Source organism: Equus przewalskii, chromosome 31 (genome assembly GCF_037783145.1).
Source record: "Equus przewalskii isolate Varuska chromosome 31, EquPr2, whole genome shotgun sequence".
In the NCBI taxonomy this organism is placed as follows: domain Eukaryota; kingdom Metazoa; phylum Chordata; class Mammalia; order Perissodactyla; family Equidae; genus Equus; species Equus przewalskii.
Window position 1 is genome coordinate 19876076 of NC_091861.1, and position 26929 is coordinate 19903004.

At 35.4% G+C, this 26929-nt stretch overlaps 1 long non-coding RNA gene across 1 annotated transcript in view; it reads right to left on the reverse strand.

Annotated features, from left to right (window-relative positions):
• Positions 1-214: 214 nt before the first annotated feature.
• LOC139080609 (uncharacterized) overlaps positions 215-26929 on the reverse strand; it is a 62667-nt gene continuing 35952 nt past the window's right edge. Inside the window, exons 4-14 of the long non-coding RNA XR_011535230.1 lie at positions 24779-24843; positions 20997-21198; positions 20423-20511; positions 20158-20180; positions 17185-17282; positions 15559-15984; positions 11639-11731; positions 4714-4800; positions 3929-4256; positions 3089-3361; positions 215-1837 (exon numbers count right to left, since the gene is read on the reverse strand). This is a non-coding gene — a long non-coding RNA (uncharacterized lncRNA). The remainder of the gene's footprint in view (positions 1838-3088; positions 3362-3928; positions 4257-4713; positions 4801-11638; positions 11732-15558; positions 15985-17184; positions 17283-20157; positions 20181-20422; positions 20512-20996; positions 21199-24778; positions 24844-26929) is intronic.

The following is a 26929-nucleotide window of genomic DNA, read 5'->3' on the forward strand; positions in this document are numbered from 1 at the left end:
AAGGTGGGAACAAGGTTGGTCAGACAGAAAGCCAACATTTCTAGAGAAGAGGAAGCTGAGATGATTATGGCAGGCAGTGAAGGTTTAGCGAAACAAAAAAGCCATATCAAAGAGGAACTTAGAGCCTTGATAAGGAATGAAAAATCAACCAATAATATTCTCAACAAAATAAATGTTACAAACAAGCAACATTAATACGATTACACAAATATCCAAATTGTGTTTTCATTTTAATTCTTTCTTTGTGTACACAATGTAGGACCTCCATGCATCTCAGAAGAGGACAATGTTAGTATCAAGATTGACTGAAATAATTTGTCCTATATGTAATTAATTGTCCAATCTAATGACACATTATATATTGCTTTGTATTTGGGGCACATTTTTCTTTCGTGTTTTGCCCCTCCTCGAGTTCTAATAGTTTTTTCCTCATTAACCCAAGGGTAATGTACCTTTCCCATATCCTGATCATCTCGTTCATAGAAGCTTCCTCTTGTCAAAGCCTCTTCACTGCTCCGTTCTTGATGCATGCTTCCTACATGGCTGCTGAATATTCCTCCTCCTGTGATTTCCCTTCCTGGAACTCTTGGATTTTCCTGTTTCCAGTATTGTCCCTTATTTCATAATAATTCACTTTCAGTTCACTTGTCCAGCTAAGGTATACAAGGACAAAACTTTTGAAATTCTTGCACATGTGAAAATGTTTCTACTATGCTCTCACACAGGTTTGTCTAATATGTATAATTGTTTGCCTGGGTATTAAAGACTCAAAATTGCTTTCCTTAAAGAAGCTTGATTCATTATCCTCTAGCATCCTGTTTGGCCTATGAAAATTCATTAATATGTTATGAGTTTTGGCAGGTTACATCATCTCTCATTGAGATGTTTCAGTTTGGGTATTTTACTTGCAACTAAGTTCATTAACACCATATAATGAAAATGCAAAGAGTAATACTGTAGTTTCTGGTTATGTTTAAGTAAAAGACACTTATTAATAAGGAATCTTAGAAAGTGACTAACAGACGTGTTCTGTGATCAAAAACAATTCCCTCTGTTACATTACGCTACAAGGTACTGGTGTACATTTGAATGGAACTCAACTTTTCAAAATAAGCCTTAATTAACAAATATTATTCATATTCAAACTCAGACAAGTGAATATATTTGTTTCCAGAAACAAGAATGCATGAGGCAAAGCATTTTGTAAAATATGCTTCAGATCAAGTCAGTAAAAAATAAACCTACGTTGAGCTTCCACCTCCTCACCATGGAGGCTGCTTCAGATTCTCAGTCTTGGTAACAAGGAGAAGCAGACATATTAGCAACTTTGAGTAGAAGTTGTCAGTTATGAATCTCAAGCAGTCAAGTCTGAACACTTGTTCATTTGGGGAAAGTTCATTGAAGGCTCAAATTCCATTGGTAACTAACGACGCAAATGCGAAGTGGTTCCTCACAAGAAATAGGGCTGCCAGGGCCTGGTGCACCCCGCATGCACACTTGAATGCTGTGCTGTCAAGCATTGGCCTTCTTCTGAGAGAAGCTTTTGCCCTTGAGGAATCCAATAATCAGAGAAGTCTTCCATTTCTTGAATTCTCAAGAATATTTTTTCTGGAATCATGATACCATACAATATTTTCTCTTTTGTGAAGAGTTACCTTAACCAAAAAATTGTTTTGGAACTCTTGGCTAAACGATTTTATTCGGGGCAGGCCCAGTGGTGCAGCGGTTAAGTTCGCACGTTCCGCTTCTTGGCGGCCCGGGGTTCGCTGGTTCGGATCCCGGGTGCGGACATGGCACTGCTTGGCAGCCATGCTGTGGTAGGCGTCCCACGTATAAACTAGAGGAAGATGGACACAGATGTTAGCTCAGAGCCAGGCTTCCTCAGCAAAAAGAGGAGGACTGGCAGTAGTTAGCTGAGGGCTAATCTTCCTCCAAAAAAAAAAAAAACAAAACAAAACAACAACAACAAAATAAATGATTTTATTCATTTCTGACTATATTCACAAATGTCATAAATCTACTTGAAGGTCTTTAATAAATTTGTCCCTTGTTCCAGAATCACTAACAACGAATAGAATTTTGTTTTGGAATATTATCAGCTCAATGGGAAAAATTTTTAAATTTCAAGTGAAATCTTTTAAATACCTATGTAATAGAATTTTTTCCATGTATGACATTCTAAAATACTCTCTTCAGATCTTGTAGTGTTATGTTACAAATGATTGTGGAGGCCAAAATCACATTGAAAGGCAAAGTTCAGGGGTTATCATTACCATTAATTTTTTCTCCATTGGGAAAGTATACACATGTGCATGCACACACAAATTTACAATTTCAAAAATTAATATAATGATAAGAATTGTGGAATCCATTTATTTAAAAAATTAAATCAAAACAACACAAAAATAAGAACAAATACAACAATATCATTATATGTATTTTACAAATACATATAAACCTAGATTGATCACACAATATCTTTTCCTAGTTAATCTCTCTATGCAGAGGAAAAGGTCAACAGATCTATCGCTACCTTCTTCCCCTCAATAAAAATTTTAGGTAAATTCAGTAGTTTCCTTAGGACAATTTTTTGTAAAATTTTCTATAGTGTTGTGAAAGTGCTTGGAATGGTGATATAAAACCATGATATTTATGGGAGGTTGGGGTAAGAAGAATAGTGTATTTAAGTACAAAAGAGGGAAACGAAATGGACAGAGAAGCAAATGCGACATTTCACATCTGAAAATGGCATTTTTCTAGAGACCATAAATCATTCATTTTATTTCGAAGTTTTACTATAGGAAGCTGGCTGGCACACAAGCAAATGACTTCATATTAGATTTTCTCTTTGTAGCTGCAGCAGCTATTTTAAAGAATTATGCAGTCAAACCAATTCAGAAATTATACTTAGTATTCATTTTAAAATCACTATAAACTGATGTATTAAAATAATGTAATTAACACATAAACAGGGAAATTTATCACATGCATGCTTACGTGGTGCTTGCTCTTCTGCTGTACAGTATCTGTACCTAGTTAGCAATATGTAAGGGATCTTTTCCTAGAGAATATGCAAAAACAGACTCACGTGACCAAGAATTTTAGGATGATGACATTTTCCATGCATTTTGTTGAAAGGTATTCTACCTTCTTTTAAAATCCCAGTCATTTAAATGTTTCAGGGGCCAGCCTCGCGGTGCAGTGGTTAAGTTCGCAGGCTCCATTCTGGCAGCCTGGGGTTCGCCAGTTCGTATCCTGGGCACAGACCTCCAAATCACTTGGCAAGCCATGCTGTGGTAGGCACCCCACATATAAAGCAGAGGAAGATGGGCATGAATATTAGCTCAGGGCCAGTCTTCCTCTGCAAAAAGAGGAGTTGGGTGGCAGATGTTAGCTCAGGGCTAATATTCCCCCCCCAAAATAATAATAATTAAATATGTTTCAATAATGCTATATTTTTAACTGTGACTATAATTCCATACATATTATAGAGAAGGGAAGCTTATAGTCTAGTTAGCTTAATTTGCCAGAGATTTAAAAATATTTATAAATATACATTACAAATATATATAAATATTGTAAACCTTTAAAATGTAGACCTACATTTTATTTTTTTATTGGAATATATTTGACACATAACATTTCGTAAATTAGGGTTACAACATGTTGACTTGATACATTTATATATTGTAATCTGATTGCCATTGTAGCAATAGTTAACACCTTTATGATGTCACATAATTATCATTTCCTTTTTGTGGTTGGGATAATTATGATCTAGTATCTTAGAAAGTCTGATGATTATGATACAGTATTATCGTCTATATTCACTATTTTAGGTCTCTAGGAATTATTTACCACTCATTGCAACTTTAGACCCTTAAACAGCATCTCTGCTATTCCCTCACCACCCAGCCCGTGTACTCACCATTTTACTCTCTGTTTTTTGAGCTTGGCTTTTTTAGATTATGCATATAAGTGATATCATACACTATTTGTATTTCTTTGACATATCTCACTTAGCATAATGTCTTCAAAATCCATCCATGTTGTCACAAATGGCAGAATTTCCTTCTTTCTCATGGCTGAATAATATTTCATTGCATATATATACCATAACTTCTTTATCCATTCATCTGTTGATGAACACTTATGCTGTTTCCTGCATCATATGTCAAGAAGTGGAATTGCTGGATCATATCTCAAGAAGACAAGAGACGTGTGGGTGAGGATGTGGAGAAAATGGAGACCCTGTACTGTTGGTGGGAATGTACATTGATTCAGTCACCATGGAAACAATATGGAGGTTTCTCAAAAAGCTAAAAATAGATGTACCATATGATCTAATTTTGGATTCTACTTCTGGGTACATACCCTCAAACTGAAAATAGAACTAGATTTTAAATTTTTAGTTTTTCCTCAAATTTATCCATTTTCTTACTTTCTATGTTGTTCTTTCTGTACTATATCCTTCTTCTTCTTTTCCCTTTCTTGTTCATGCTAACTAGTCATCTTTTAGATTTTAGTTCAAACCTTATCTATTTTAGCATAACAATCCAGTCAGGATTGCAAGACCAATCTATCACTTTATGGTACTACTATTGAGATTATGCTCTTTTATCTTTCTCTTAAATACTTAGAAGGCACCTATGACGCCAGACATTCTTAATGACATGGTTCTGAGAACACTTGGTTCATGTTGCCTGTACTGACCTTGGTCAGGTGACAGTGTTCAGATGCTGCTTATCTCACAACCTTGGCCTTTGGACTAACCAGGCCTGGCCAAACGGTCTCATCTCCCTGCACACAGAATTGAACAGTGTGAGCAGATAAACAAAGAGTTCAGTTAATCCTTTTGGGGACAATTGATATGATTCTGAAAGAGAATACTGTCTTCCTTCTGTTATCACAAGAACCAAAGATCATATAAACTTCCAAGTTCCAGGATTTCTCTGTAAATAGAGCCAATATATAAGAAAGTAAAGATGTGAGATAGATAGGGTCCAAATTCCATTTCTTAAATGTCTGCGAGAGCTATGCCTGCATTCAACTCTCTGGAATTCCCAGCCTGTGCATTGAAAATATAGCAGAGTGGTTCAGGATACAGACTCTGGAATAATCACTTAGAATTCGATTATAATTTGTTAATCAAAATCTGTATGATTGGGGCCAGCCCCATGGCATAGTGGTTAAATCTACATGCTCTGCTTCAGTGGCCAGGGGATCATGATATCAGATCCCAGGTTCGGACCTACACACCTATCATCAAAAGTTACACTGTGGCAGTGTCCCAGATACATAATAGAAGAAGATTGGCATGGATGTTAGCTCAGTAACAATCTTTCTCATGCAAAAAGCAGAAGATTGGCAACACACGTTAGCTCAGGGCCAATCTTCCTTGCCAAAAAAAAAAAAACAACAACAAAACTGTGTGATTGTTGACAAATTAATTTAAGGTTTTTGAGCCTTGTGTTCCTCAATCTATCAAGTAACAATAATAAAGTTAATAGGATTGTTGTGTAGATTAAACAGGTCGGTGTATGTAAAGCACTTAAAATTCTGCTTAGTACACATACGGGCACAGTGGTTGTCAGTTACTATTATATAAACCAATTAGGCATATTTGAATTGGGTTTTTCTCACACTTTAGCAAAAATAGAGCTTTACAAATAACAACATACCTATATGCACAGAGAAATATTTGTCTGCAAAGAAGACTAAAACAGAGGTCTGAGGTGCAGAAAATATGAGGCAAATAGGCATATTATGCAAAAGAAAAAATATTCGGAAGGTTAACACTTTAGAGAGGGAGAATAAGATAAAGTTTTAAAAACACCCAGAATTCTTAGCTATAATAAGATCAATAATTCACATGGCAATAAGTTTTTGTGTACTGATGGAGTCAGAAGCCATACTTTCCTGAGAAGAGACTGGTAGTGTGGAAATGAGTACGAAGGGAATCATTCAGAAAGTTTAGCTGAGAACTGGAGGGGAGAGTGTGGTAACTAAGGTTGATCCAGGGATCAAGGGAGCTTATTTATTTAAATAGAATTTTAAAATCATCTTTAAAGATGGGAGAGACTCTCTATCTGCTTCTCTGTGTGACTGATTCATTTGGGAGGGAACAGTTTAATAAACAGGAGAAAGGACAAACTCCACACAGAGGTGACCAATAGAAATAACATAGGCCACCTATTTCTATATGTTTTCTAGTAGCCACATTAAACAAAGTTACAACATGTAAAATTCATTTATTGACATTTTAACTTAACCCAATATTTCTAAAATATTATCGTTTCAACATATAATCAATATAAAAATTGAGATATTTTACATTCATTGTGTGTGCATTTTAGTCTTACAATACTTTGCAATTAGAACAAACCAAATTGAAAGCATTTTCTTGAAGGTTTTATAAAACACATTTTTGAGTTTGCAGTTTCCTTTTCTAAGAGCAATTGTAAGTATGTTGGATCTCCTTTGTGATTTTTATATGTGTATTAAAAAAAATGTTCCTTTAACTGTTGTCCTTTTTAGTATGATCGTGCTCAGCTTTCATGAGACTGTTCTCCATAACCCCATCTGTATTTTGAGCAGCATCTATCCCTTTTTTAAAAAACTTCAAATGCAAACTTCATTTGCATGTGGGTTTTATTTTTCTTTTCTATTTTTTCCTGATATTTTCCAATTTAGTGTTTTTCTCCTCCTTTCCTAGCATTTTGTCTCCAAGCACTTGTATCTTTTGATTTAGCAATTTAACATGAAGCCAGATTTCATTTAAGGTGTTTTTCTTTAATCATTGATTTATGGAAAACTATTTTTGTTGCTCTGTGACATATCTTTCTTTTTATGTTGTTCATTTGTCTTTTCCTGTTCATAAACATTTTTCCTTTATTTTTATTTGCAGTGCATTTTAGGATTGGTCCAACTATGACTACATAGTTGGAGTGCTTTCTGTAAGCTACTTGTGGAATATTCTGGATTAGCCATCTGTTTATATTGGGCATATATTAGGCTCGAGTTGTATTCTATAAAGAACTTTCTCATTAACTGTTGCACCTGCAGCTATAACTCACATGCAGTATTGCAAGGAATTTTTCTAGCACAATGAAACCCTGGATGCTATAGGATTATGTTTGTAATTTCACCTTTGCTTTTTCTGACAGAAAGCAATTACTAGGCTTCTTGCCACATCTTTGGCCTGGCCAAATCTTTCTTTTTTCCCAAAGATAATTTGTCACTTCATAATAGTGATCCAAGCCCATTTCCTCTGCCACTTGATGTATCAAAGATTGATCCATTCCAAAACAAGACTTTATTGACTCTTAAGAGCTTGACTTTTAAGAGTCTGCCATCTGCTTTGATAACTCTATGCTTTTGGCTCTATCCAAAGTCTAATGACCTCTGTTACTATCTACCTTACACTGTTCCAATTTTACCTAAATTATCAACCCACTGTATTCAAAGAGTATAGATGGTTCTTGATTACAAGTAAGATAAAGATTTTGTCAATCACCTTGTTTTTTGGATGGCTTAGGAAAGAAAAGAACAGAGAAGATTCTATATATTCTACCAACGTACTGCAGTAGTGTAATAAAATTTTAAAAATAATTTGCCATTTCACTTTATGATTACAAAAATTAAATTTTAATTAGTTCATCTTCCAAATCTTTTATGTAATATTGTAAATTAACAAACCAGTTGTAAAATTATTAACTTTTTATGAGATCTATTCCCAGTAAATAAAATCTTATTGATTTTTAGTAATATGAGCTAAAAAAATAACTGAAGAATTTTATCCTTTATTATTTTTTCAAACTAATCTGAGGTGTGCATTTTTGCATTTGTGTGTCTATGCTCATCTTTAAATTACCTCTGTGTTTCCTAAATATCTAAGGCTATCAAAAGGGTACTATAAATAAAAACACAATATTTTAATAATTTAAAATACTTGAGGGAATATTGAAAGTAAACATCTCCAATAACCTTCCACTATTTAATTGATTATAACGGAATTTCTTTTAATCGCTCAAACTTTTTTAACATATGGTGACTGTTACCATGATCATATTAACAAATAATACATTTGGTTCCACCAAAGTTATTATTTTTTTTTGAGGAAGATTATCCCTGAGCTAACATCTGCTGTCAATCCTCCTCTTTTTGCTGAGGAAGACTGGCCCTGAGCTAACATTCGTGCCATCTTCCTCTACTTTATATGTGGGGTGCCTGCGACAGCATGGCTTGATGAGTGGTGAGTAGGTCTGTATCTGAACCAGCGAACCCCAGGCCGCCAAAGTGGAACATGCAAACTTTACTGCTGCGCCACTGGGCCGGAACTTAAAGTTATTTTTGAAAATAGATTTTCAGGAAAGAACACCTTCAGAGATTGTTTATGACTTGACAAAATTTACTGTGGTCCAATCTTGACCTATGAATTTGCAGTCTGATAACTATACTTTAACTGGCTTCTCTTTCAAAGAATTTTGTCATAGACCTATACCATTTGATTTGGTCAGAATCCATTTTTCTTACAACCAAATAAATGTCTTAAAAGTTCAATTGTTTACTAATCTTGCTATCAAATTCTGCAATCATGCATTGCCTTCTCCAGAGATCCTCAACAATTCTGACTAAAAACAGACCCCATTCCAACTTACATTATATTAGTTAATTCAAATACTTTGTGACCAAGTGGGGTAATAAATCATTAAGAAAATTAACCAAAATTACATCCAAAAAACAATCTATTAGCTTATTAGGTGTTTGTATAATCTCTTGATTGGTTAAAGTATTCACAGGGCATTCAAAGGTTCATTATCTATGGCTAGGACATAAAACATAATAAAAACAGACAAAAAAGAAATCCATTAGCTGGGGGTAAACGTATATCTTAAAGAATGACTTACGTTTTAGGAAACACATTGACCCTTTAGTTTGTTTGTTTTGTAAGGTTTTATCTCAGGTCATGGTCAAAATGGGCTAGGAAAGAGACCTAGATGGAGCTAAATTGTATGGCAGAAGATTGTATTAAATTTGGGGGGGGAATAACTTGGGGGAAAAGTGAACATAGACAGAAAGAGAACAAAAGTTACTAAAGAAAAGGGAAGAAGAACAAAAGTTTGGAAGGATGGAGTCAAATGACTAAAATATAATCAATAAAAAGCTTTCACTGAAAGGCCGGACTTCCAGTTCTGTGCTTTGCTGAATTGTAATCCCCAATCATGATAAAACCTCCAGTGAGTTTTTTCTTTCAGGAAAAATTGAGAAGATGCGATCTATTGCACAGTTGCGTCAGGATAGTTTGGATAAAAGTAAAGTTGCAAATATCATGGTATGAAAGATAGTGAGATTTTAGGCGACCCAGGAAATTGAAGTCAAATATGGGTAAATATTTGCCACTTCCCAAGAAACACTGGTGATAATGGAAGAGGCACTGGATTTCTTTGTATGTTCAGGAAGAAAACTTTAGTTAATTTTAAGAGAATATCGAAACACATGATGAACCCTGGATTACAATTAGATGGAAGTAGTATTATTAGTTGAATGAAAATTAATAGCTAAAAGCACCATCATTACTATAATTTTGCTTCTGTAGTTTCTTGGGATCAGTGTAAAGAATATAGCATTCATTTCCTGCGTTTTGCAAATAATCTTCAATATGTACCCAGAAAGATTTTAATTTTTGTGTTTCAATTTACCCTTAACTAACTGCACATTCACACGCATTTACCCTCAAGCAATTACGTCCAGTTTTGCACGCATCTGTTTCAGATGGAACCGTATCCTATAAAGAAATCCCCTTCATAACTCTAAGGCAGTCATCTGCCCAACGCATCAAACCTATTTGGGAGAAATATTCAACATTCAGCCTTAATTTTTAAAGATTATGTTAAGACTGATAGTCTAACTATTGGTATAAAATTGGTGGAGACACACTGATTGCCTTTTTGTTCTTTCCAAGATTTTCTTCTCCTCTATGTTACCAAGAACACTTCATGCACATTTATCTTGCACATATATTTATTTTTCATGCACATTTTTCTGTGAAATCTTCTTTCAGAATAAGCATTTGAAAGTATTATCTCATCATTCCTTTCTTTCCTCTCCATACGACTGAATACTTTTTTTCACTGGATAAGTGCACATCTCCAACTAGAGTTATATTAATCAGTCAAGATGAAATTGACTTCTTTCTTACACAAAATATTATTTTACTGTTTTCCAAAGTCATGGTCCCCACAACAAATCTAATTTGTCCTCTGACTCATACTTTCCCCCTGGATATCTATAACGTTTCCGCAAATATACTACCGATTGGAAATTCTTGTATGTCTCCAGAGAATAGCAATATACCTCTTTACAAGAAGGTGTCCACATAAAAGAATAACATCACTTTACTGTTTATAGTTTCTTTCCTCTTGGTATTATTCTCACTAGTTATTTTTGTATCACCAATTATGATGTGTCTGTCTCTATAGAACTGGTTGTCCTACATTTTTGCTTCTTTGAGTATCAAAAAAAAAAAAAAAATCTTTTAGAGGGCTGGCTCCGTGGCTGAGTGGTTAACATTCCACATGCTCTGCTTTCGTGTCCCTGGTTTACAGGTTGGGATCTGGGAGCAGACCTACTCCACTCACCAGCCATGCTGTGACAGCATCCCACATACAAAATAGAGGAAGACTGGCACGGATGTTAGCTCAGGGCTAATCTTCCTCACCAAAAAAAGAAAAAAAAATCTTTTTAGGAAAATTTAGTAATGAAAATAAGCCAAAGTTGCTCTTCAGACTTATACAAGGGAAGAACCTTCTGACTAAGCTAGTTCAAAAATCCAATATTATGAGGATATTATTTAGACAAAGAAAATGTTTAAATATCTCTGCTTATATTGTACATAAGATAAAACACGTAGAGATAAGGATCATTAGATTCCTGAATGACAGTCAGCCTGGTTGGTATATAGTACTTTTCTAAAAGAACAAGAAAAATTGCTTGATAATGCTAGCAGGAATCAGTTTCTCCCCAAAAGAAAGTTGTAAATGACATCACAAGAAAATGTCTTTCTTGGATCAGCTTGTTGTTAATTTTCCTTTTACAACTGTGTTTTCCCCAATACAATTAAAAAGCTTTCGTCTTTTCTGAAATGTTCTTTCTTAAATTGGGAGAGTACTTTTCTCTTCATAAGCACATAACTAGAACTGGTTTGTGCACGAAAACAAAGGTATACCCCACAGGCAACCATAGCTTTAGAGCCAGCTAATATAGCATTAAGTGAGATGCTAGAGTTTATTGTCTTCTCTATTCTCTCATCCACGTCTTCAAATCAGTTGCTTTGTCTCTTCTAGGATTCACTGTAAGAGGCTATTAAACTGTACCCTTCTACTTAACTTTCCTAACAGCTTTTTATGAACCAATTTGTACAGGTGAGAATAATTAGTAATAGCCAGTCTCCAATCAGCAATTAGCTCCAATTAACGCTTGCCAGCTGCTCCATCAGTTCTGTGCTGACTTCCTTCAGCAGCTTTAAACACTGAAGCTTGATCACAGCCCAGGTTACAAATTCAAGAATCATTCTGATCTCATCGTCCTGATGGACAAACTTTTTGATTACCTCCTGTTAGCAAAGCAAATTACTTACCTTGTGGGGTCTCGAATACACGCAGCTGTAGGTTTATCAGTATTCAGGTGGCAAAATGAGACTGTGCAAAAGACAGGAGGTTGATGGCGACAGCTATCAAAAAGAATGACACAAGGCAGATGTCACATGTTCACAATTTAGCCTAGAAACATGGAAGGAGTGCAGGCTATATCCAAATTAAGTTTCTTGTTAAAGTATTCAAAAGTACATAAATATGTAATCACCAAATTCATGAATAACAATATATCATAAAAACAATGATTAAAGAAGTACAGTTAAAATGAAAATAGCCATATTATTTGATCTCATACCAATGGGCAAATGGAGAGAAAGAAGGAAGGAAGTCAGGAAAGGAGGGAAAAAGGAATGAAAGAGAGCAAATACCCAATGCTAAGAATATTAGTGTGGTAGCTGGAATACTCAGACACCACTGGTGAGACCATAAAGAGGGTCAGCCTTTCCAGAATGTTCTCTATTAATGTACATTAAGAGCTTAAAATGCTAATGTCTTTCAAATTACTAATAAAATTTCTAAAGATCTATCCTTAGGAAAAAGAGAGAAGCACAAAACTTGTATACCAATGTCTTAATCCCAGATTTTATAATAACTGTAAAAATTCAAAACAACATGCATTTTTGAAATGGGAGTACTTAAAAACATGAAACATCTTTCTAAAACAACATTAGAAAACTTTTAAAATTATGTCCTTAAAAATATTTAATGCTTTTCTCCTATATTATCTTCTAGGAGGTTTATAGTTTTGTGTTGTACGTTTAGATCTGTGATCAATTTTGAGTCAATGCTTGTGAAGGATATGAGGTCTGTGTCTGTGTTCACTTTTTTTTTTCTTTTTTAACATGTGGATATCCACATGTTCCAGCACCATTTGTTGAAAAGACTATCTTTGCTCCGTTGTATTTCCTTTGCTCTTTTCTCAAAGATGAGCTGACTATAGTTATAGCGATCTACTTCTGGGCTCACTATTCTGCCTCACTGATATATCTGTCTGTTCTCTTTTCAATACCACTGTCCTGGTTGCTGTAGCTTTATACTAAATCTTAAAGGGGAAGAGTGCCAGTCGTCCGACTTTGGTCTTGTTCTTCAATATTGTGTTGGCTATTTTGGATTTTTTGCCTCTCCATATGAATTGTACAATCAGTTTGTTGATACCCACAAAATAATTTTCTGGGATTTTGATTGGGATTGCATTGAATCTATAGAGCAAGTTGTGAAGAACTAACATCTTGACTCTACTGAGCCTTCCTAAGTGTAAATATGGATTATCACTGCATTTATCTAGTTCTTTGATTTCTTTCGTAAAAGTTTTGCAGTTTTCCTCATATAAATCTTGTATGACTTTTGTTAGATGTATACCTATTTCCCCAGTATTGAGGTGCTAATGTGGGGAGAGATGGAGGTACTGGGGGCAATCAGATAGGAACAGCTTCCAGGCAGATATGACTCAGCATGTCCGCTGCAGGACAGCGCATGCGCCAGCCACGTATGTAAACATCTTATGTAACCTGCACAGCGTAAACATAGTTTGTTGGCTGTCTCCCATTTTTGTCTAGTAGTTGTATAAATGCGGCCACAAGGGGAGCTGTTGTGGGCATCCCTCGGCCCCACCGTCTGTTGTCCAGAGTGAGTAAAAGTATGATTGCTTTGCCATCAGTTGCCCTGCCTTCTTCCAGTCCCCAGAGCCCTGTGGCCCTGCCCTCAGTTGTTTCTCTCCTGCTCACATAATGTAAATGGTATTGTATTTTTAATTTAAACTTTCACTCTTCCAGTGCTGGTATATAGGAAAGTGATTACTATATTAGCATGTTATTATATGATACATGTCATTATACACTTGTCTAAAAGCATAAAATATACAATACCAAGAGTGGACCCCAATTTAAACTATCATCCTAGGATAATGATGTATCAGTGTAGATTCATCTACAGTGACAAATATACCACTCTGGTGGGGAGATTTTGATCATGGAGGAAGTTATGCCTGCATGGGGACAGGGGGTATTGGGGAAATCTCTGTATCTTCCAAAACCTAAAACTGCTCTACAAAAATAAAGTCTATTCAAAATAGTTAGTGATACATGATAAATTTTAAAAAATTTTGAAAATTACTTTAAAAAATATTATTCAGTATACTCTACCTACCTGTACACATACATATTTATTAGAAAGAGAGGGACACTGAAAGGAAATAATTAAATAATATGTGAATTACTGTTATTGCTGAGTGGTAGAATTATTCTCACTATATTTCTTTGTTTCTCTCTCTCTCTCTTTTTTTTTTTTATTATTAAGCATTTGCTTTTAAAATCAGAGAAAAAAGTTAACGATCTTAGAACTCTGGTCCTAGAAGAATGGAAGTTGGGCAGCTTCCACCGGGAAGAGAGAGCTGGTCACAGCTGGGAACAGAATGTTAGATCTCTGAGTCATTGTTGGGGCAGCCAGAGTAGACTCGAAGGGTATGTTTCTCTCACTAAAACTGTAGATCTTTTATTTATTGTCAGTTATTTCATTCTATTAAAATTATAATGGGCAAAAAGAAAAACAAGATCGTTAAAACTATTTATATTTGAAAAGAACATTTTGCTGAACCTGGTCTCCCTACCCATAATTCCCAATAACCACTGTGAACTAATTTCAACTCCATCAGCTTGTTTTCTAAGTACGTTTGTGTTTCTAAATATTGTGACTCTACTTGTGTGCATTGATTTTGTTTTTCAGTTTTGAAGGAAAATGCTGTCAAGTCAAGATTGTAAATTAATTATTTGAATGATTCTGGGTTGTTAAAGACCCAATTGAACCTCCACATCAAATTCACACTCCCTAACTATAAGCTTCTCTCTATAAATAATAGATACTATCACAGATGAAGCAAAATTGGTCATCTTTCCATTATGTGCTGCTGAAATTGTTCTCGATACAGTACACTACCACAGTGGGTAGAGATTGTAGTTCCCAAACCAGCAGCGACAGCCTCATCTGGAAACTTATCGGAAAAGCAAGTTCTCATCTTCACCTCAGACCTACTGGTGGTGGGGCCAGAGTTCTCTGTTTGACAAGCTTTCTACACGATGCTGAATGCAAGCAAAAGTTTGAGCACCACCGCACTGCCCTGTCAGTTAAGAAATCAGCTCAGCTTCTCTAACAGAAAGACATAAAATAATCATGGGTCAAACGAGAAAGAGGTTCTTTCTTTTCTTTCTTTCTTTTTTTTTTTTTTTTTTGAGGTGGATTAGCCCTGAGCTAATATCCGTGCCCATCTTCCTCTATTTTATATGTGGGACGCCTGCCACAGCATGGCTTGATAAGTGGTGCATAGGTCTGCACCCAGGATCAGAATAAGCCAACCCTGGGCTGCCGAATCGGAATGTGTGAACCTAAGCACTGAGCCACCAGGCTGACCCCAGGGATTTCCTTCTTTTTGAGTAGCAGTCTGAGTAGGTATTCCTATGCTGATTTTGTATCTCTTGTTGCTCTGCCTGTCTCAATATGCAACTTCTGTCTAATGGTGCCAGAAGCTGCTCCAGTTCCCAGAATCTGGTCTATATTCTATCCAGCAGGAATGGAAAATAAGAAGGCAGAGTTTTCTCCTCCTTTTAGAGTACAACTTAGAAGTTGCATGCACCGCTTCTGCTCAATTTCATTGACTAGAAATTAATCTCATACCCACACCTGGATTCTGGAGGCTAGGAAATGTAGCCAGGCCATAGCTAAGTGAGCATTTATCTGTCTAAAATTTCTATTTTTATGAAGAATAAAAATATACTTCTGGTGGCAACTAACACTTTCTTTCACTATCACTAACACTTTCTTTATCTATCACTAATACATCCGCACACTCCTTGTTAGAAATGTTCGTATCATATATGTACATCAGGTGTTCAGGAGCTTTCCATCAACTTACCTCACTCTGGCTGGGTTGGTTCTAGACTTTCTGCACAGATGTCATCCTTGAGATTTTCTTTACCTCTTTTCCGTGTTAGTTCCTTTGTCTGTCTCCTGGATTCCATATCTTCTTCAACTTCGCTTTACTCACTAATGATATACATTTTAATATAGCATCTGGAATACAGTCATTGATTACTTTTTCTTTCCCCCACATTTTCTCCTCAATGTGTATTTCCTTAGTCCTTCAGGACAAATTTTGTGTGTGTGTTATTTGATAAGTTTACTTTACTTAAAGGTATATAATATTCATTAAATTATATGAAACTTAGGAGAATTGTTGTACAAGAGACGGTCTAAAACAATCTGAACTATGTTAAGTTGATTGCATTCCTCAAATATAGGAGAGTGGTGGCATGTCCTCATCTGTAAAATAGTGACCTGCCTGGAATTTAAAAAAAAACATTTCTATGATTAGAGATCCTTATAGTTGCAGAGCATGTTGTATTTGTTTAAATTTAAGAAAAATGTATGGTTAGGTATGAACTTTTAATCCATAAAATTACAGAATTTATCAGTTATTCAAAAGAAGTAAATATAGACTAATCAATGATATTCACAGAAATACATACTTATGGTTCTAATGCTAATTAACCCAATGAGATTATTGGTGTGTCATAGGACATGGCCAGTTAAGCTGCAGTAAAATCTCAAAGAAGGCAAGATCATCAATAAGAAATAGAACACAAAATGTGTAACTGCAATGCAGCAGGACACTCCCTATGAGAGAATAATGGAGAATCTCATTTATTGATATGCCCTCTCTCACTTTTCTCAGCTCAGTGGTTTGAAAGGCAGTTATTCTCCTGTGCCACTCCTTTTTGACCTAACAGATTTCAAGTCTGTGCAGGTTTCATTCATCGTAACAATCCAGGTGTGTCTCTGAATAACAAGGGAGATATTAGGGAACTATATGTGCTCACATGTGTTCTTGATGACATTAAAGCTTGGCACTAGTTTCTTGCTTGTTTAATAGGAAACTGATGCAAAAGCAACCTTGAACCTAGTCAGAGGTTCATATTATTTCTTTAATCATTTTCGATTTGTTTGCTACCTTCAAGTCTTAAAGTGTACCAATACTTTATATTTGGCTTCATATTCTATAAAATATCCCACAAAGCGTTTATGCAGTTATGAACAAAGTCAACAATTTTGTTCAATTCTTTGACCATGTCATACACTTGACTACTATTTTTTTTTTAATTTTTTGTTTTATTCAATTTTTGTTGAGGTCATAAAGGTTTATAACATTGTGTAATTTCAGGTGTACATTATTATTCATCAGTTTTTGAATAGACTGCATCGTGCTCGCCACCAACGGTCTACTTTTTATCCGTCACCATATACATGTGTCCCTTTACCCCTTTCACTCACTAACCAACCCCTTTCCTCTCTGGTAACTGCTAATCTGTTCTCTTTATCCATGTGTTTGTTTCTCTTCCACATGTGAGTGAAATCATACAGTGTTTGTCTTTCTCTTTCTGGCTTATTTTGCTTAATACCCTCAAGGTCCATCCATATTCTTGCAAATGGGACAATTTTGTCTTTTTTTGTGGCTGAGTAGTATTCCATTGTATATACATACCACATCTTTATCCCCTCATCAGATCATGGACACCTGGGTTGCTTCCACATCTTGGCTACTGTGAATAACGCTGACTAGCAGTTTTTAAAGCACAAACTCTGTTGATAAGATTCAATGAAAATGGAGTAAACTAACACAGTCATTTAACTTAAATATCTGTTGTAATTTTTTTGCATTTCACATTAAGTGACCCATCTCCAGAACATAAATTCAAAATCTTAAGCATAGTTTAAAATCCCTAAACAATGGGGCTGGCCCCGTGGCCGAGTGGTTAAGTTCGCGCGCTCCGCAGCAGGCGGCCCAGTGTTTCGTTGGTTCGAATCCTGGGCGCGGACATGGCACTGCTCATCAGACCACGCTGAGGCAGCGTCCCACATGCCACAACTAGAAGAACCCACAACGAAGAATACACAACTATGTACCAGGGGGCTTTGGGGAGAAAAAGGAAAAAATAAAATCTTTAAAAAAAAAAAATCCCTAAACAATGGAATCAGAGTCAAGGATTGCAATTACAACTAATTCCAAACTTATTGGAGGCTTTGATTAAGTTATTTTATTTATACAAGATTCAATTTCATCTATTGTAAAACAGGAGCCTAATAACACCTCACACTAACATGCATTTGAGATTTAACAATATTGCTTACTACAATAAAGATGCTCAATACATCATAAACGTTATCATTATTTCATACTTTTCTAATTCTTTATCAATATGTCCTTAGGTACCACAATCACGAATAGGAGAGACCATAAACCAATATTAGACAGAGTCAATTTGTTCTCTTTTGGATAAATATGATCCAGAGTTCACATTTTAGAATCATTTGGACTACCCTGTGTGGTATTTATTAATTTACTCATTTTTCCTGAAAATAACATATTTCTTGATAATAGTGCAATTTTATGTTGTTTAGCTTTATTTTCCTTAGCATATTTATTCTTAATTTCTTCTAATTGGGTGTCAAATCTTCTTGTAAAATCTGAAAATTTGGGGAGTGTTTGAATAAGCAAGACATAGCAAATTTCTGTGACTTCCTGATAATTAAGGTGACCAGGTGAGCATGAGTTGTAAAATAAAGATCAATTAGTCTTTCCATCATTTACTATTACCAAGGGGTTTTATGTATTAATACTTACTCCATTATCTACCACAAATTTGTGATCTGCATGTCCTTCTTTAAAAGTGGAGATAATAATAATGAGTCTCTAATTCGTACTTTATATGGTTGTTAAAAAATCGTATAGGTGAATGCACATGAAAGTGCTTTGAAAATGTTAAGGAAAAAAGAAAAAAATTTAATAAATTTTAATTTATTATTCACACCATGAGCTTAGGGTCAGACAACTCTCAGTCCGCAAATGAGCTATGGGAGATGTATGACATGTTTTATCTTTTAAAGTGGATTTAAGTTTTATTTAGAATTTACATTCTGGTGGCATGGATGAACTTGATCTCACTCAATTCGTAGTTTTCATCAATGACAGCAAGTTTGAGTCCAAGTTACTCAGCCCAGGCAGGTCACTGCTGAGACATCCATTGATCTCCTGGAAGCGCTTTCAGGTCAGGTGTCTCCTTCTGCTCTTCCAATGGGCTCACTTTTCTAATTCTGTCCAATGTCTGGATATTGGAATTTCAGGGAATATGCCTTCAGCCCTGAAAGCATAGACTTGCCAAGAAGGTATTCCTTCTCTGGAGTCCTACAGATTCCCTGACCCTTCGGCCACACTGGAGGCATGGCAAGTGAGTAGGGGAAAGATAATGATAGAGGAGAGAAATATCAAGTCACATTTCAAAACGAACACTTCTTTACATTGCAATCAACAACATAGATGAAAGAGAAGGAGCTCTGGAGCTAGTCACATTTATGAATAATCAAAAATTACCTAATATATTACCTATTCAACTCTAGAAACTTATTGTTACTTATTTCTCTCTCTGAATGTTGATCATTATTTTTTTTTGTTTTAAACACTTTTTTATTTTTCCTTTTTCTCCCCAAAGCCCCCCGGTACATAGTTGTGTACTTTTAGTTGTGGGTCCCTCTAGTTGTGGCATGCGGGACGCTACCTCAGCATGGCTTGATGAGCAGTGCCATGTCCATGCCCAGGATCCGAACTGGCAAAACCCTGGGCCGCTGAAGAGGAGCACGCGAACTTAACCACTCAGCCACAGGGCTGGCCCCCTGAGTGTTAATCATTTTGAGAACATGATGAAAGACGAAAGAAATGACTTGTTGCTCCAGATAAGTACACACATTTTTAATACCGTTCCTGGGTTCTGTGGGTTTGTTTTAAATAATTCCACCTTTTTCTGTAAGTTGTCTATGATTGACTAGCTACAGGCAAATTCTTGTTCTTTTCTTTTCTTAGAATATATGAACTTTTCATGGGCCTTGTTATATTCTTCTATCTAATTTAGTTCTTTACAAAATTACTGTGTCTCACAAGCTATAAAATATCTGAAGAATAAGATTTTGCCACGTTCCTACTGCTGTTTCCCACTATCAAGTTATAAGCTTAATATAGTCTCAGTATATACATATTTAATTAATTTTCATTGAAATATTTAAATAACAAAAATTGAAACAACTATGTTTACTGCAATTTGCCCGTTTAACAAACTCACAATACAATAAATAGACGTTTGTTCTGCTACTTGCCTTTTCAATTCTACCAGCAGTTTATTTTATTCACTTGTTTATTTAGTTAGTTATTTTCATGTGTAAAAGTAGATAACTTTACGCATGGATACAGACACACAAGTTTTTAAAACCTACTGATACTTCCACTTTCCACATGTAAAGGGCTTAGATGTCATCACTCCTATCCTCCAACCAGAAAAAGTTGAGCAAACTGAAAATTGATAATTTATCATAAGCCCATCAAAGAACTGATGTTGTGAAGCCAACAGCTAACACAAAATCTGGGTAGACAGGCAAATACAGAGAATCAGAGCTGAGATCTGCTTACCTGGAGCAGAAGCCACTGGAGCCCTAAAATGATAGGAAAAGTTACATGGTAATATTGAACTGCTGGAGGCTTAATGTGGATTAGCATAAGAGTGAAACTTCTGGACAGGGGTTCTTAGGGATACCCAATACTCTCATAAGTTTTACTTCCATTAACTTCACCTGGTTCTCAGGGTGAAGAAGATCCCTCTATGTCATTGGCAGGGAAAGGGGAAATGTGATCATTGTGAAATACACCTAAAGCATTCTCTATATCAAAGGCTTACCCTCCAAGATAAAAGACTTGCCAGAGATAATTCCACTTGTAGGAAGGGCATTTCTCCTACTCCAGTCCTCTCAAGGCTTCTTATCTTACCTAAGAGAGGCAAAAAAATCTAAGAAACCTTTTGAAAGAGCACAGCCCAATGGAATAGTTTCACTAAAAACTGATGTTTAATCACAAGCTTATAGAATGCTTACTCATCCACAGTTTACCACTATGTCAATAGAGGTTTAGTATTATAATGGAAGATTGCAGCTGCAAGAGCTGAAGAGGAAGACTCTTGTCCCCTCTGAGGAGGATTACTTAGGAAAGTGACAAAAATAAGGGCACTAGGAGTATTTTAAGCCTCTGGCACCCATAACTAGAATAAATATTAATCATAGTCCAACTTCTAGCCAGATTACCATAAAAACCTCATACAAAATGTCTAATTTCCTCAGTTATTATAATCCAATATGTCACATCCAGTTTTCAATAAAATATTGCAAGTCAAAATAAAAGGGAAGAAAAAACACAATCAAAAGAAATAAAACAAGGCCAGTCCTGATGGTCTAGTGGTCAAAGTTCAGGGCTGTCACTGCTTCGGCAGCCTGGGTTCACTTCCTGTTCATGGAACCACACCTTCCGTCTGCCAGTTGCCGTGCTGTGGCAGCTGCTCACATAGAAGAACTAGAAGGACTTACAACTATGATATACGATCATGCACTGGGGGGCTTTGGGGAGAAAAAAAAAAGAAGAAGGAAGATTGGCAACAGATGTTAGCTCAGGGTGACTCCTTCCCTGTAAAAAAAGAGAGAAATAAAACAATCATTAGAACCAGACTCAGATATGACAGAGATTTCAGATTTATCAGACATAGAATTTTAAACAATTGTAATTAATATATTAAGAGTTCTGATGGAAAAAATAGATAATATGCAAGATAGAGGGGTAATGTAAGCAGAGAGATGGAAAGTCTAAGAAAGAATTAAAGGAAATGCTAACATCAAAAACATTATAATGGATATGAAGAATGCCTTTGAGACCTCATCAGTAAATTGCACATGACTGAAGACAGAGTCATTGAAATTGAAGATAGGTCATTAGAAATTTCCCAAATGAAAAGCAAAGAGAAAAAATAACTTAAAAATTATAATAGAATATCCAAGATCTGTTAATAAATGCATAATTGGAATATCAGCAGGAGAAAAAGGAGAGTGGATCAGAATAAATATGAGAATAATGGCTGAGAACTTTCCAGAATTAATCATGGACACCAAACTACAGATACAGGAAGATTAGACAACACCAAACATAAGAAATACCAAAAAAAAAACCCCTGCATCTAGGGATGTATACTCAAACTGTAGAAAATCTAAGACAAGGAGAAAATCTTGACAGAAGTTGGCGTTGTAGTGATTGGGAGAGAAACACCTCTCTATAGAGGAAAAAGGATATGAATTACAGTAGACTTTTAATAAAATTGCGCAAATAAGAAGTGATTGGAGTGAAATATTTTAAAAGTTGAAGAAAGAAATCCTGACCAAACTACTTTGAGATACTTTCCTCCTAAGATTAGGAAGAACTCAAAGACATTCTCTCTCACCATACCTATTCAATAATGTACTGGAAGTACTAGCTTATACAAGATGATACGAAAAGGAAAATAAAGGTGTATATATTGGGAAGCAAGGAAAATAATTCTTTCTTTGTAGATGACACAAGTAACATAGAAAACCCAAAAAAATGACAAAAAAAAAAAATCCGGAATTAGCAAGTAAATATAGCAAGATCACAGGGTACAAGATTTATATAAAAAGTCAGTTGCTTTCCTATACATCAGTAATGAACAATTGGAATTTGATAAAACATTGACAACGGCATACACACAAAAGGAAATAGGAATAATTCTAACAATATATGCACAGGATATATATATACGCAGAAAACTACAAAATTGTGCTGAAAGAAATAAAAGAAGATCTAAATAAAAGGCGGGATATTTCATTAATGGATCATGATACTCAAAATTGTTATGCTATCAATTCTTCCCAATTTTATGTATAGATTCAACACAATCCCATTGAAAATCCCATCAAAATAGAGAGAGAGAGAGATACATATATACAGATATAGATATAGAGACGTATATAGGTAGATATATATAGATAAACATATTGATAAACTGATTCTAAAGTTTACATGGAAAGTCAAAAAAACCTAGCAAAGTCAACACAGTATTGAAGAAGACTAAAGTTGGAGAGTGCACCTTACCTGATTTCAAGACCAACTACAAAGCTGCAGCAATCAAGACAGCATGGCACCAGTGAAAAGACAGATACAAAGAACAATGAAGCAGAAGGGAGTGCCCCGATTTAGATCCATAAAAATATAGCCAACTGATATTTGACAAAGAAACAAAGAGATTTCAGTGGAGAAAAGATGGTCATTTCAACAAATGGTGTTGGAACAATTGGACTTCATGTGCAAAAGATAAATAAAAGAATTTAGACACACACCTTTCGCCTTTCATTAAAATTAAGTCAACATGGGTTTTTGGTCTAAATTTAAACACAGAATTTTAAAATATAGGAAAAAACATAGAAAATCTAGATGTCTTTGGATTTGGAGATGATTTAAAATACACCTCTAAAAGCAAAATCCATGAAAAAAATTGACGAATTGTATTTTACTAGATTAAAAGTCTGCTCTGCAAAAGACACCGTTAAAAGAATAAAAAGAAAATTACAGAGAGAGAAAATATTTTTGAAACATATCTGATAGAGGATTAGTATCCAAAATATGCATAGAATTCTTAGAACTCAAGAATTACAAAAAAAAAAAAAAAACAGTTAAAAAAATAGGCAGAAGATCTAAATAAACACCTCACCAGAGAAGACAAACAGATAGAAAATAAGCATATAAAGTGATGCTCAATATCATTTATTCTCAGGAAATTGCGAGTGGAAACAATAGTGAGATTCCAGTACGTACGCATCAACCAGAATAGCTAAAGTGAAAATAAAAAACACACTGACAATATCAATTGTTGGCAAGAATGCAGAGCTACAGGAAGTCTCATTCATTGCTGGTGGGGATGAAAATTGTTGCAGCCACTTTGGACAATGGTTTAGCAATTTCTTACAAAGCTAAACATATTTTTTGCAATAGGATCCAGTATTCATGCTCCTAGGTATTTACCCAACTGATTTGAAAAATTATGTCCATGCAAAACCTGCATGCAAATATTTATAGCTGCTTTAATGATAAAAACCAAAAACTGGAAGTAATCAAGATAACCTTTAATAGATTAATGGATAAATAAACTGGTACATCCAAAAATGTTATTCTGCAATAAAAATTAATGATACCCACGCCAAAAAACGACATGAATGAATCTTAAACGTATATTGCTAAGTGAAAGAAACCAGTCTAAAAAGGCTACAGATTGTATAATTTCAATCATATGACATTCAGGAATAGGCAAAACTATAGCAATGGTAAAAATATCAGTGGTTGCCAGGGGATTAGAGGAAAAGAGAGAGTTTAATAGGTAAGAATAGGGAATTTTTACTGTTGTGAAACTATTATATATGATACTGTAATGGTGGATACAAGACACTATTCATTTGTCAACACCCATAGAACATTACAGCACAAAGACTGAACCTTAATGAATGCAAATTTTAAAGAGTCATTTAGGAAGTTGGAGATCTCAGGAAGGATTGTAGACTGTGACAAGATAAGATAACCTACCTGTATTACAGATACCTGAAGGTGACCTACGTAATTTTGGAAATGAGTGTAATCTGCAGAACTTAAGGCAAAAACAACTGCACAGAAACATTACACTCTAGTCGATAAAGTTGTTTTCTGTGGGAGTATGGGCTAGCAATTCTGATTCTGCTAACATTTACACTGGAAGTGAACAATGAAGTAAGTGAATGGCAAATGGTGGAAACCAGGTTTGAATGGGAGTTTACGATCAGCAAAGGAGGGAAGTAAAGTAATTTCTGTTATTAACAGTCTATTAATAATAATCGACTAGAGTTGGAGGCAAAGGAAGGCACTCATGTTTAGCTTAATATAGAGACAGATGGTTCCCTATATAAATAATTATAGATATGTGTATATACATGTGTGTTTACACATATATGATTCCTGCTTGGTCAGCCGAGAAGACTTATAAAGATACTCTGGTCGCAATGAACATACCAGCACCCAGTTGCTGCTTTCTAATATCATTGTCCAATAAAAGGAACCAGGGCTCCTTAGAGAAATAATTGATTCTAGGACTGATGCTAGAAATAAACAAGATGAGACTGGAGCACTGTGTAATGCCAGAATGTAAGAAAGGGGGGTGAAGTTTAAAAAAAAATACCCATATTGATCCGAGGATGTCAAGAGGAGACAGGAACCAACTGCAAGTGCACTCAATGGCTAATGCTGGAAAAATTAGAGCAACAACAAAAATTAAAAGAGTATTAGATTGTAACTCAAAGCATAAAATAAAAATCTATGATACGTACTGATACAAATGATTAAATAAATAAATGGGGGGGAAGATACAAATCTCCAGTGCAGAGGAATTCTAAATATTATGTAGAAATTGCCCCCTCAAGAGCGACGAGTATAATTCCCCAATCCTTCCGTGTGGGCTGTGCATAGTGTTTTCCTTCCAAAAGTACAGGACGGAAAGAGGGGGGAAAAGGCAATTCTATGGGAGACAAGCCTGACCAACTGTCCCTCCACAAGGTGGTCACAGTCAATATGAACAATAATAAATCACTGATATGTCTACAAAATACCAGTCCTGTACTCCTCAAAACTGTCAAAGTCATCAAAAACAAGGAAAATTTGAGAAACCGTCACAGCCCAGAGAAGCTTAAGGAGACATAATGACTAAATTTAACGTGGCATCTTGGCTGGGATCCTGGATCCTGGTACATTAGGTCAAAACTAAGGGGAAAAAAAGTAAAGGAATGTGAATAATGTATGGGCTTTAGTTCAAAGTGATGTATCAATAATGTTTCACAAATTGTATCAAATGTACCATACCAATGTACCATACCAATGTAAGATGTTAATAATAGAAGAGAGCAGCGTGTCTGACGTTTTGTACTATGTTCACAATTTCGCTCTAAATCTATAACTTTTCTAAAATCTTTAAAAATTGTCTAATTTAAAAAAGAATTGATTATCCTCAAGAAACCAATGAAAAAAAATCTGCTGATAGCATATGCCATATTTTATAGTTCTGTTTAAGCATTATTACACCAAACCAAAGACATTTTTCCCCATTATGATCTCATTTAGTGCTTGCTAAGAAAAACGACTAATGGACAAGTTAAAATTGTAGCAATGGAGAATAAATGATAAATCCCTATTTTGGCCTCTTCTAAACTGCAGTTTTCCAGATAAGCTACAGCACCATAAAAAGGTTATTTGGACCTCATTATAATATAATTTATGCACACTTTAAAAAATAAAGAATTATTCTGATACAGAATGAAGTGAAATATTGATTAGCAAACATTTGGTCTTGCCCAAAATGTCCATAAGACATTTGGTCCATGCCAAAAGTCCTTGATATTTGGCCATATTTGTTCCGGTCCAAAATGTCCATGGAGACATTAGGTCCACACAAAAAGGTCCTTAATATTTGCTCCTGTACAAAATCGTGGCATGGAACAAATATCCTCATGGACATTTTGGACTGGACCAAATGTCAAGGAACTTTTGGCGTGGACCAAATGTCTGATAGACGTTTTGGACAGGACCAAATGTCTTACAAGAGAAGTTTTAATTTCATTTAATGTTAATTAATCTAAACTTATAATTAAATAACCAAATGTTGTTCATGGCTCCCTAAGTTATCCAATAAGGGCATCATCTAGCTTCCTTAAATATGTTTCATCAATAGACTCCAGGAGCTGGACAGTAGCCATGCGGCCTAACTTCTTCAGGTAGGTTCACATATGGAAACTAGGTGTTGATTCTACAAAATATCTAAAGAGGTAAAGACGGTGAATGTAACCTGTATTCATTTTCTAGGGCTACCATAACAAAGTACTACAGACTGGGTGCTTAAACAGCACAAATTTATTTTCTCACAGTTCTGGAGTCTAGAAGTCCAGATCAAGGTGTTGGTAGGGTTGATTTCATTCTGACACCTCTCTCCTTGGCGAGTAGATGGCTGTCTTCTTTTGTCTTCACACGGTCTTCCCTCTGTATGTGTCTGTGTCCTAATCACCTCATCTTATAAAGATACCAGTCATATCAGATTAGGGCCCACTCAAGGACTTCTTACTTTAACTACCTCTTTAAAGGCCCTATCTCCAAATACAGTCACATTCTGAGGTAGAGTGTAGGACTTTACCATATGAATTTTGAGTCATTCATCCCATAACCCAACCAGTATCAGTTAGCTATTGATGCGTAACAAGCCACCACAAAGCATCAATCACTTATTATCGGGCAAGTATCTGATCATTGATTGATCTAGGATGAGCTCAACCTGACGGTTCTGCTT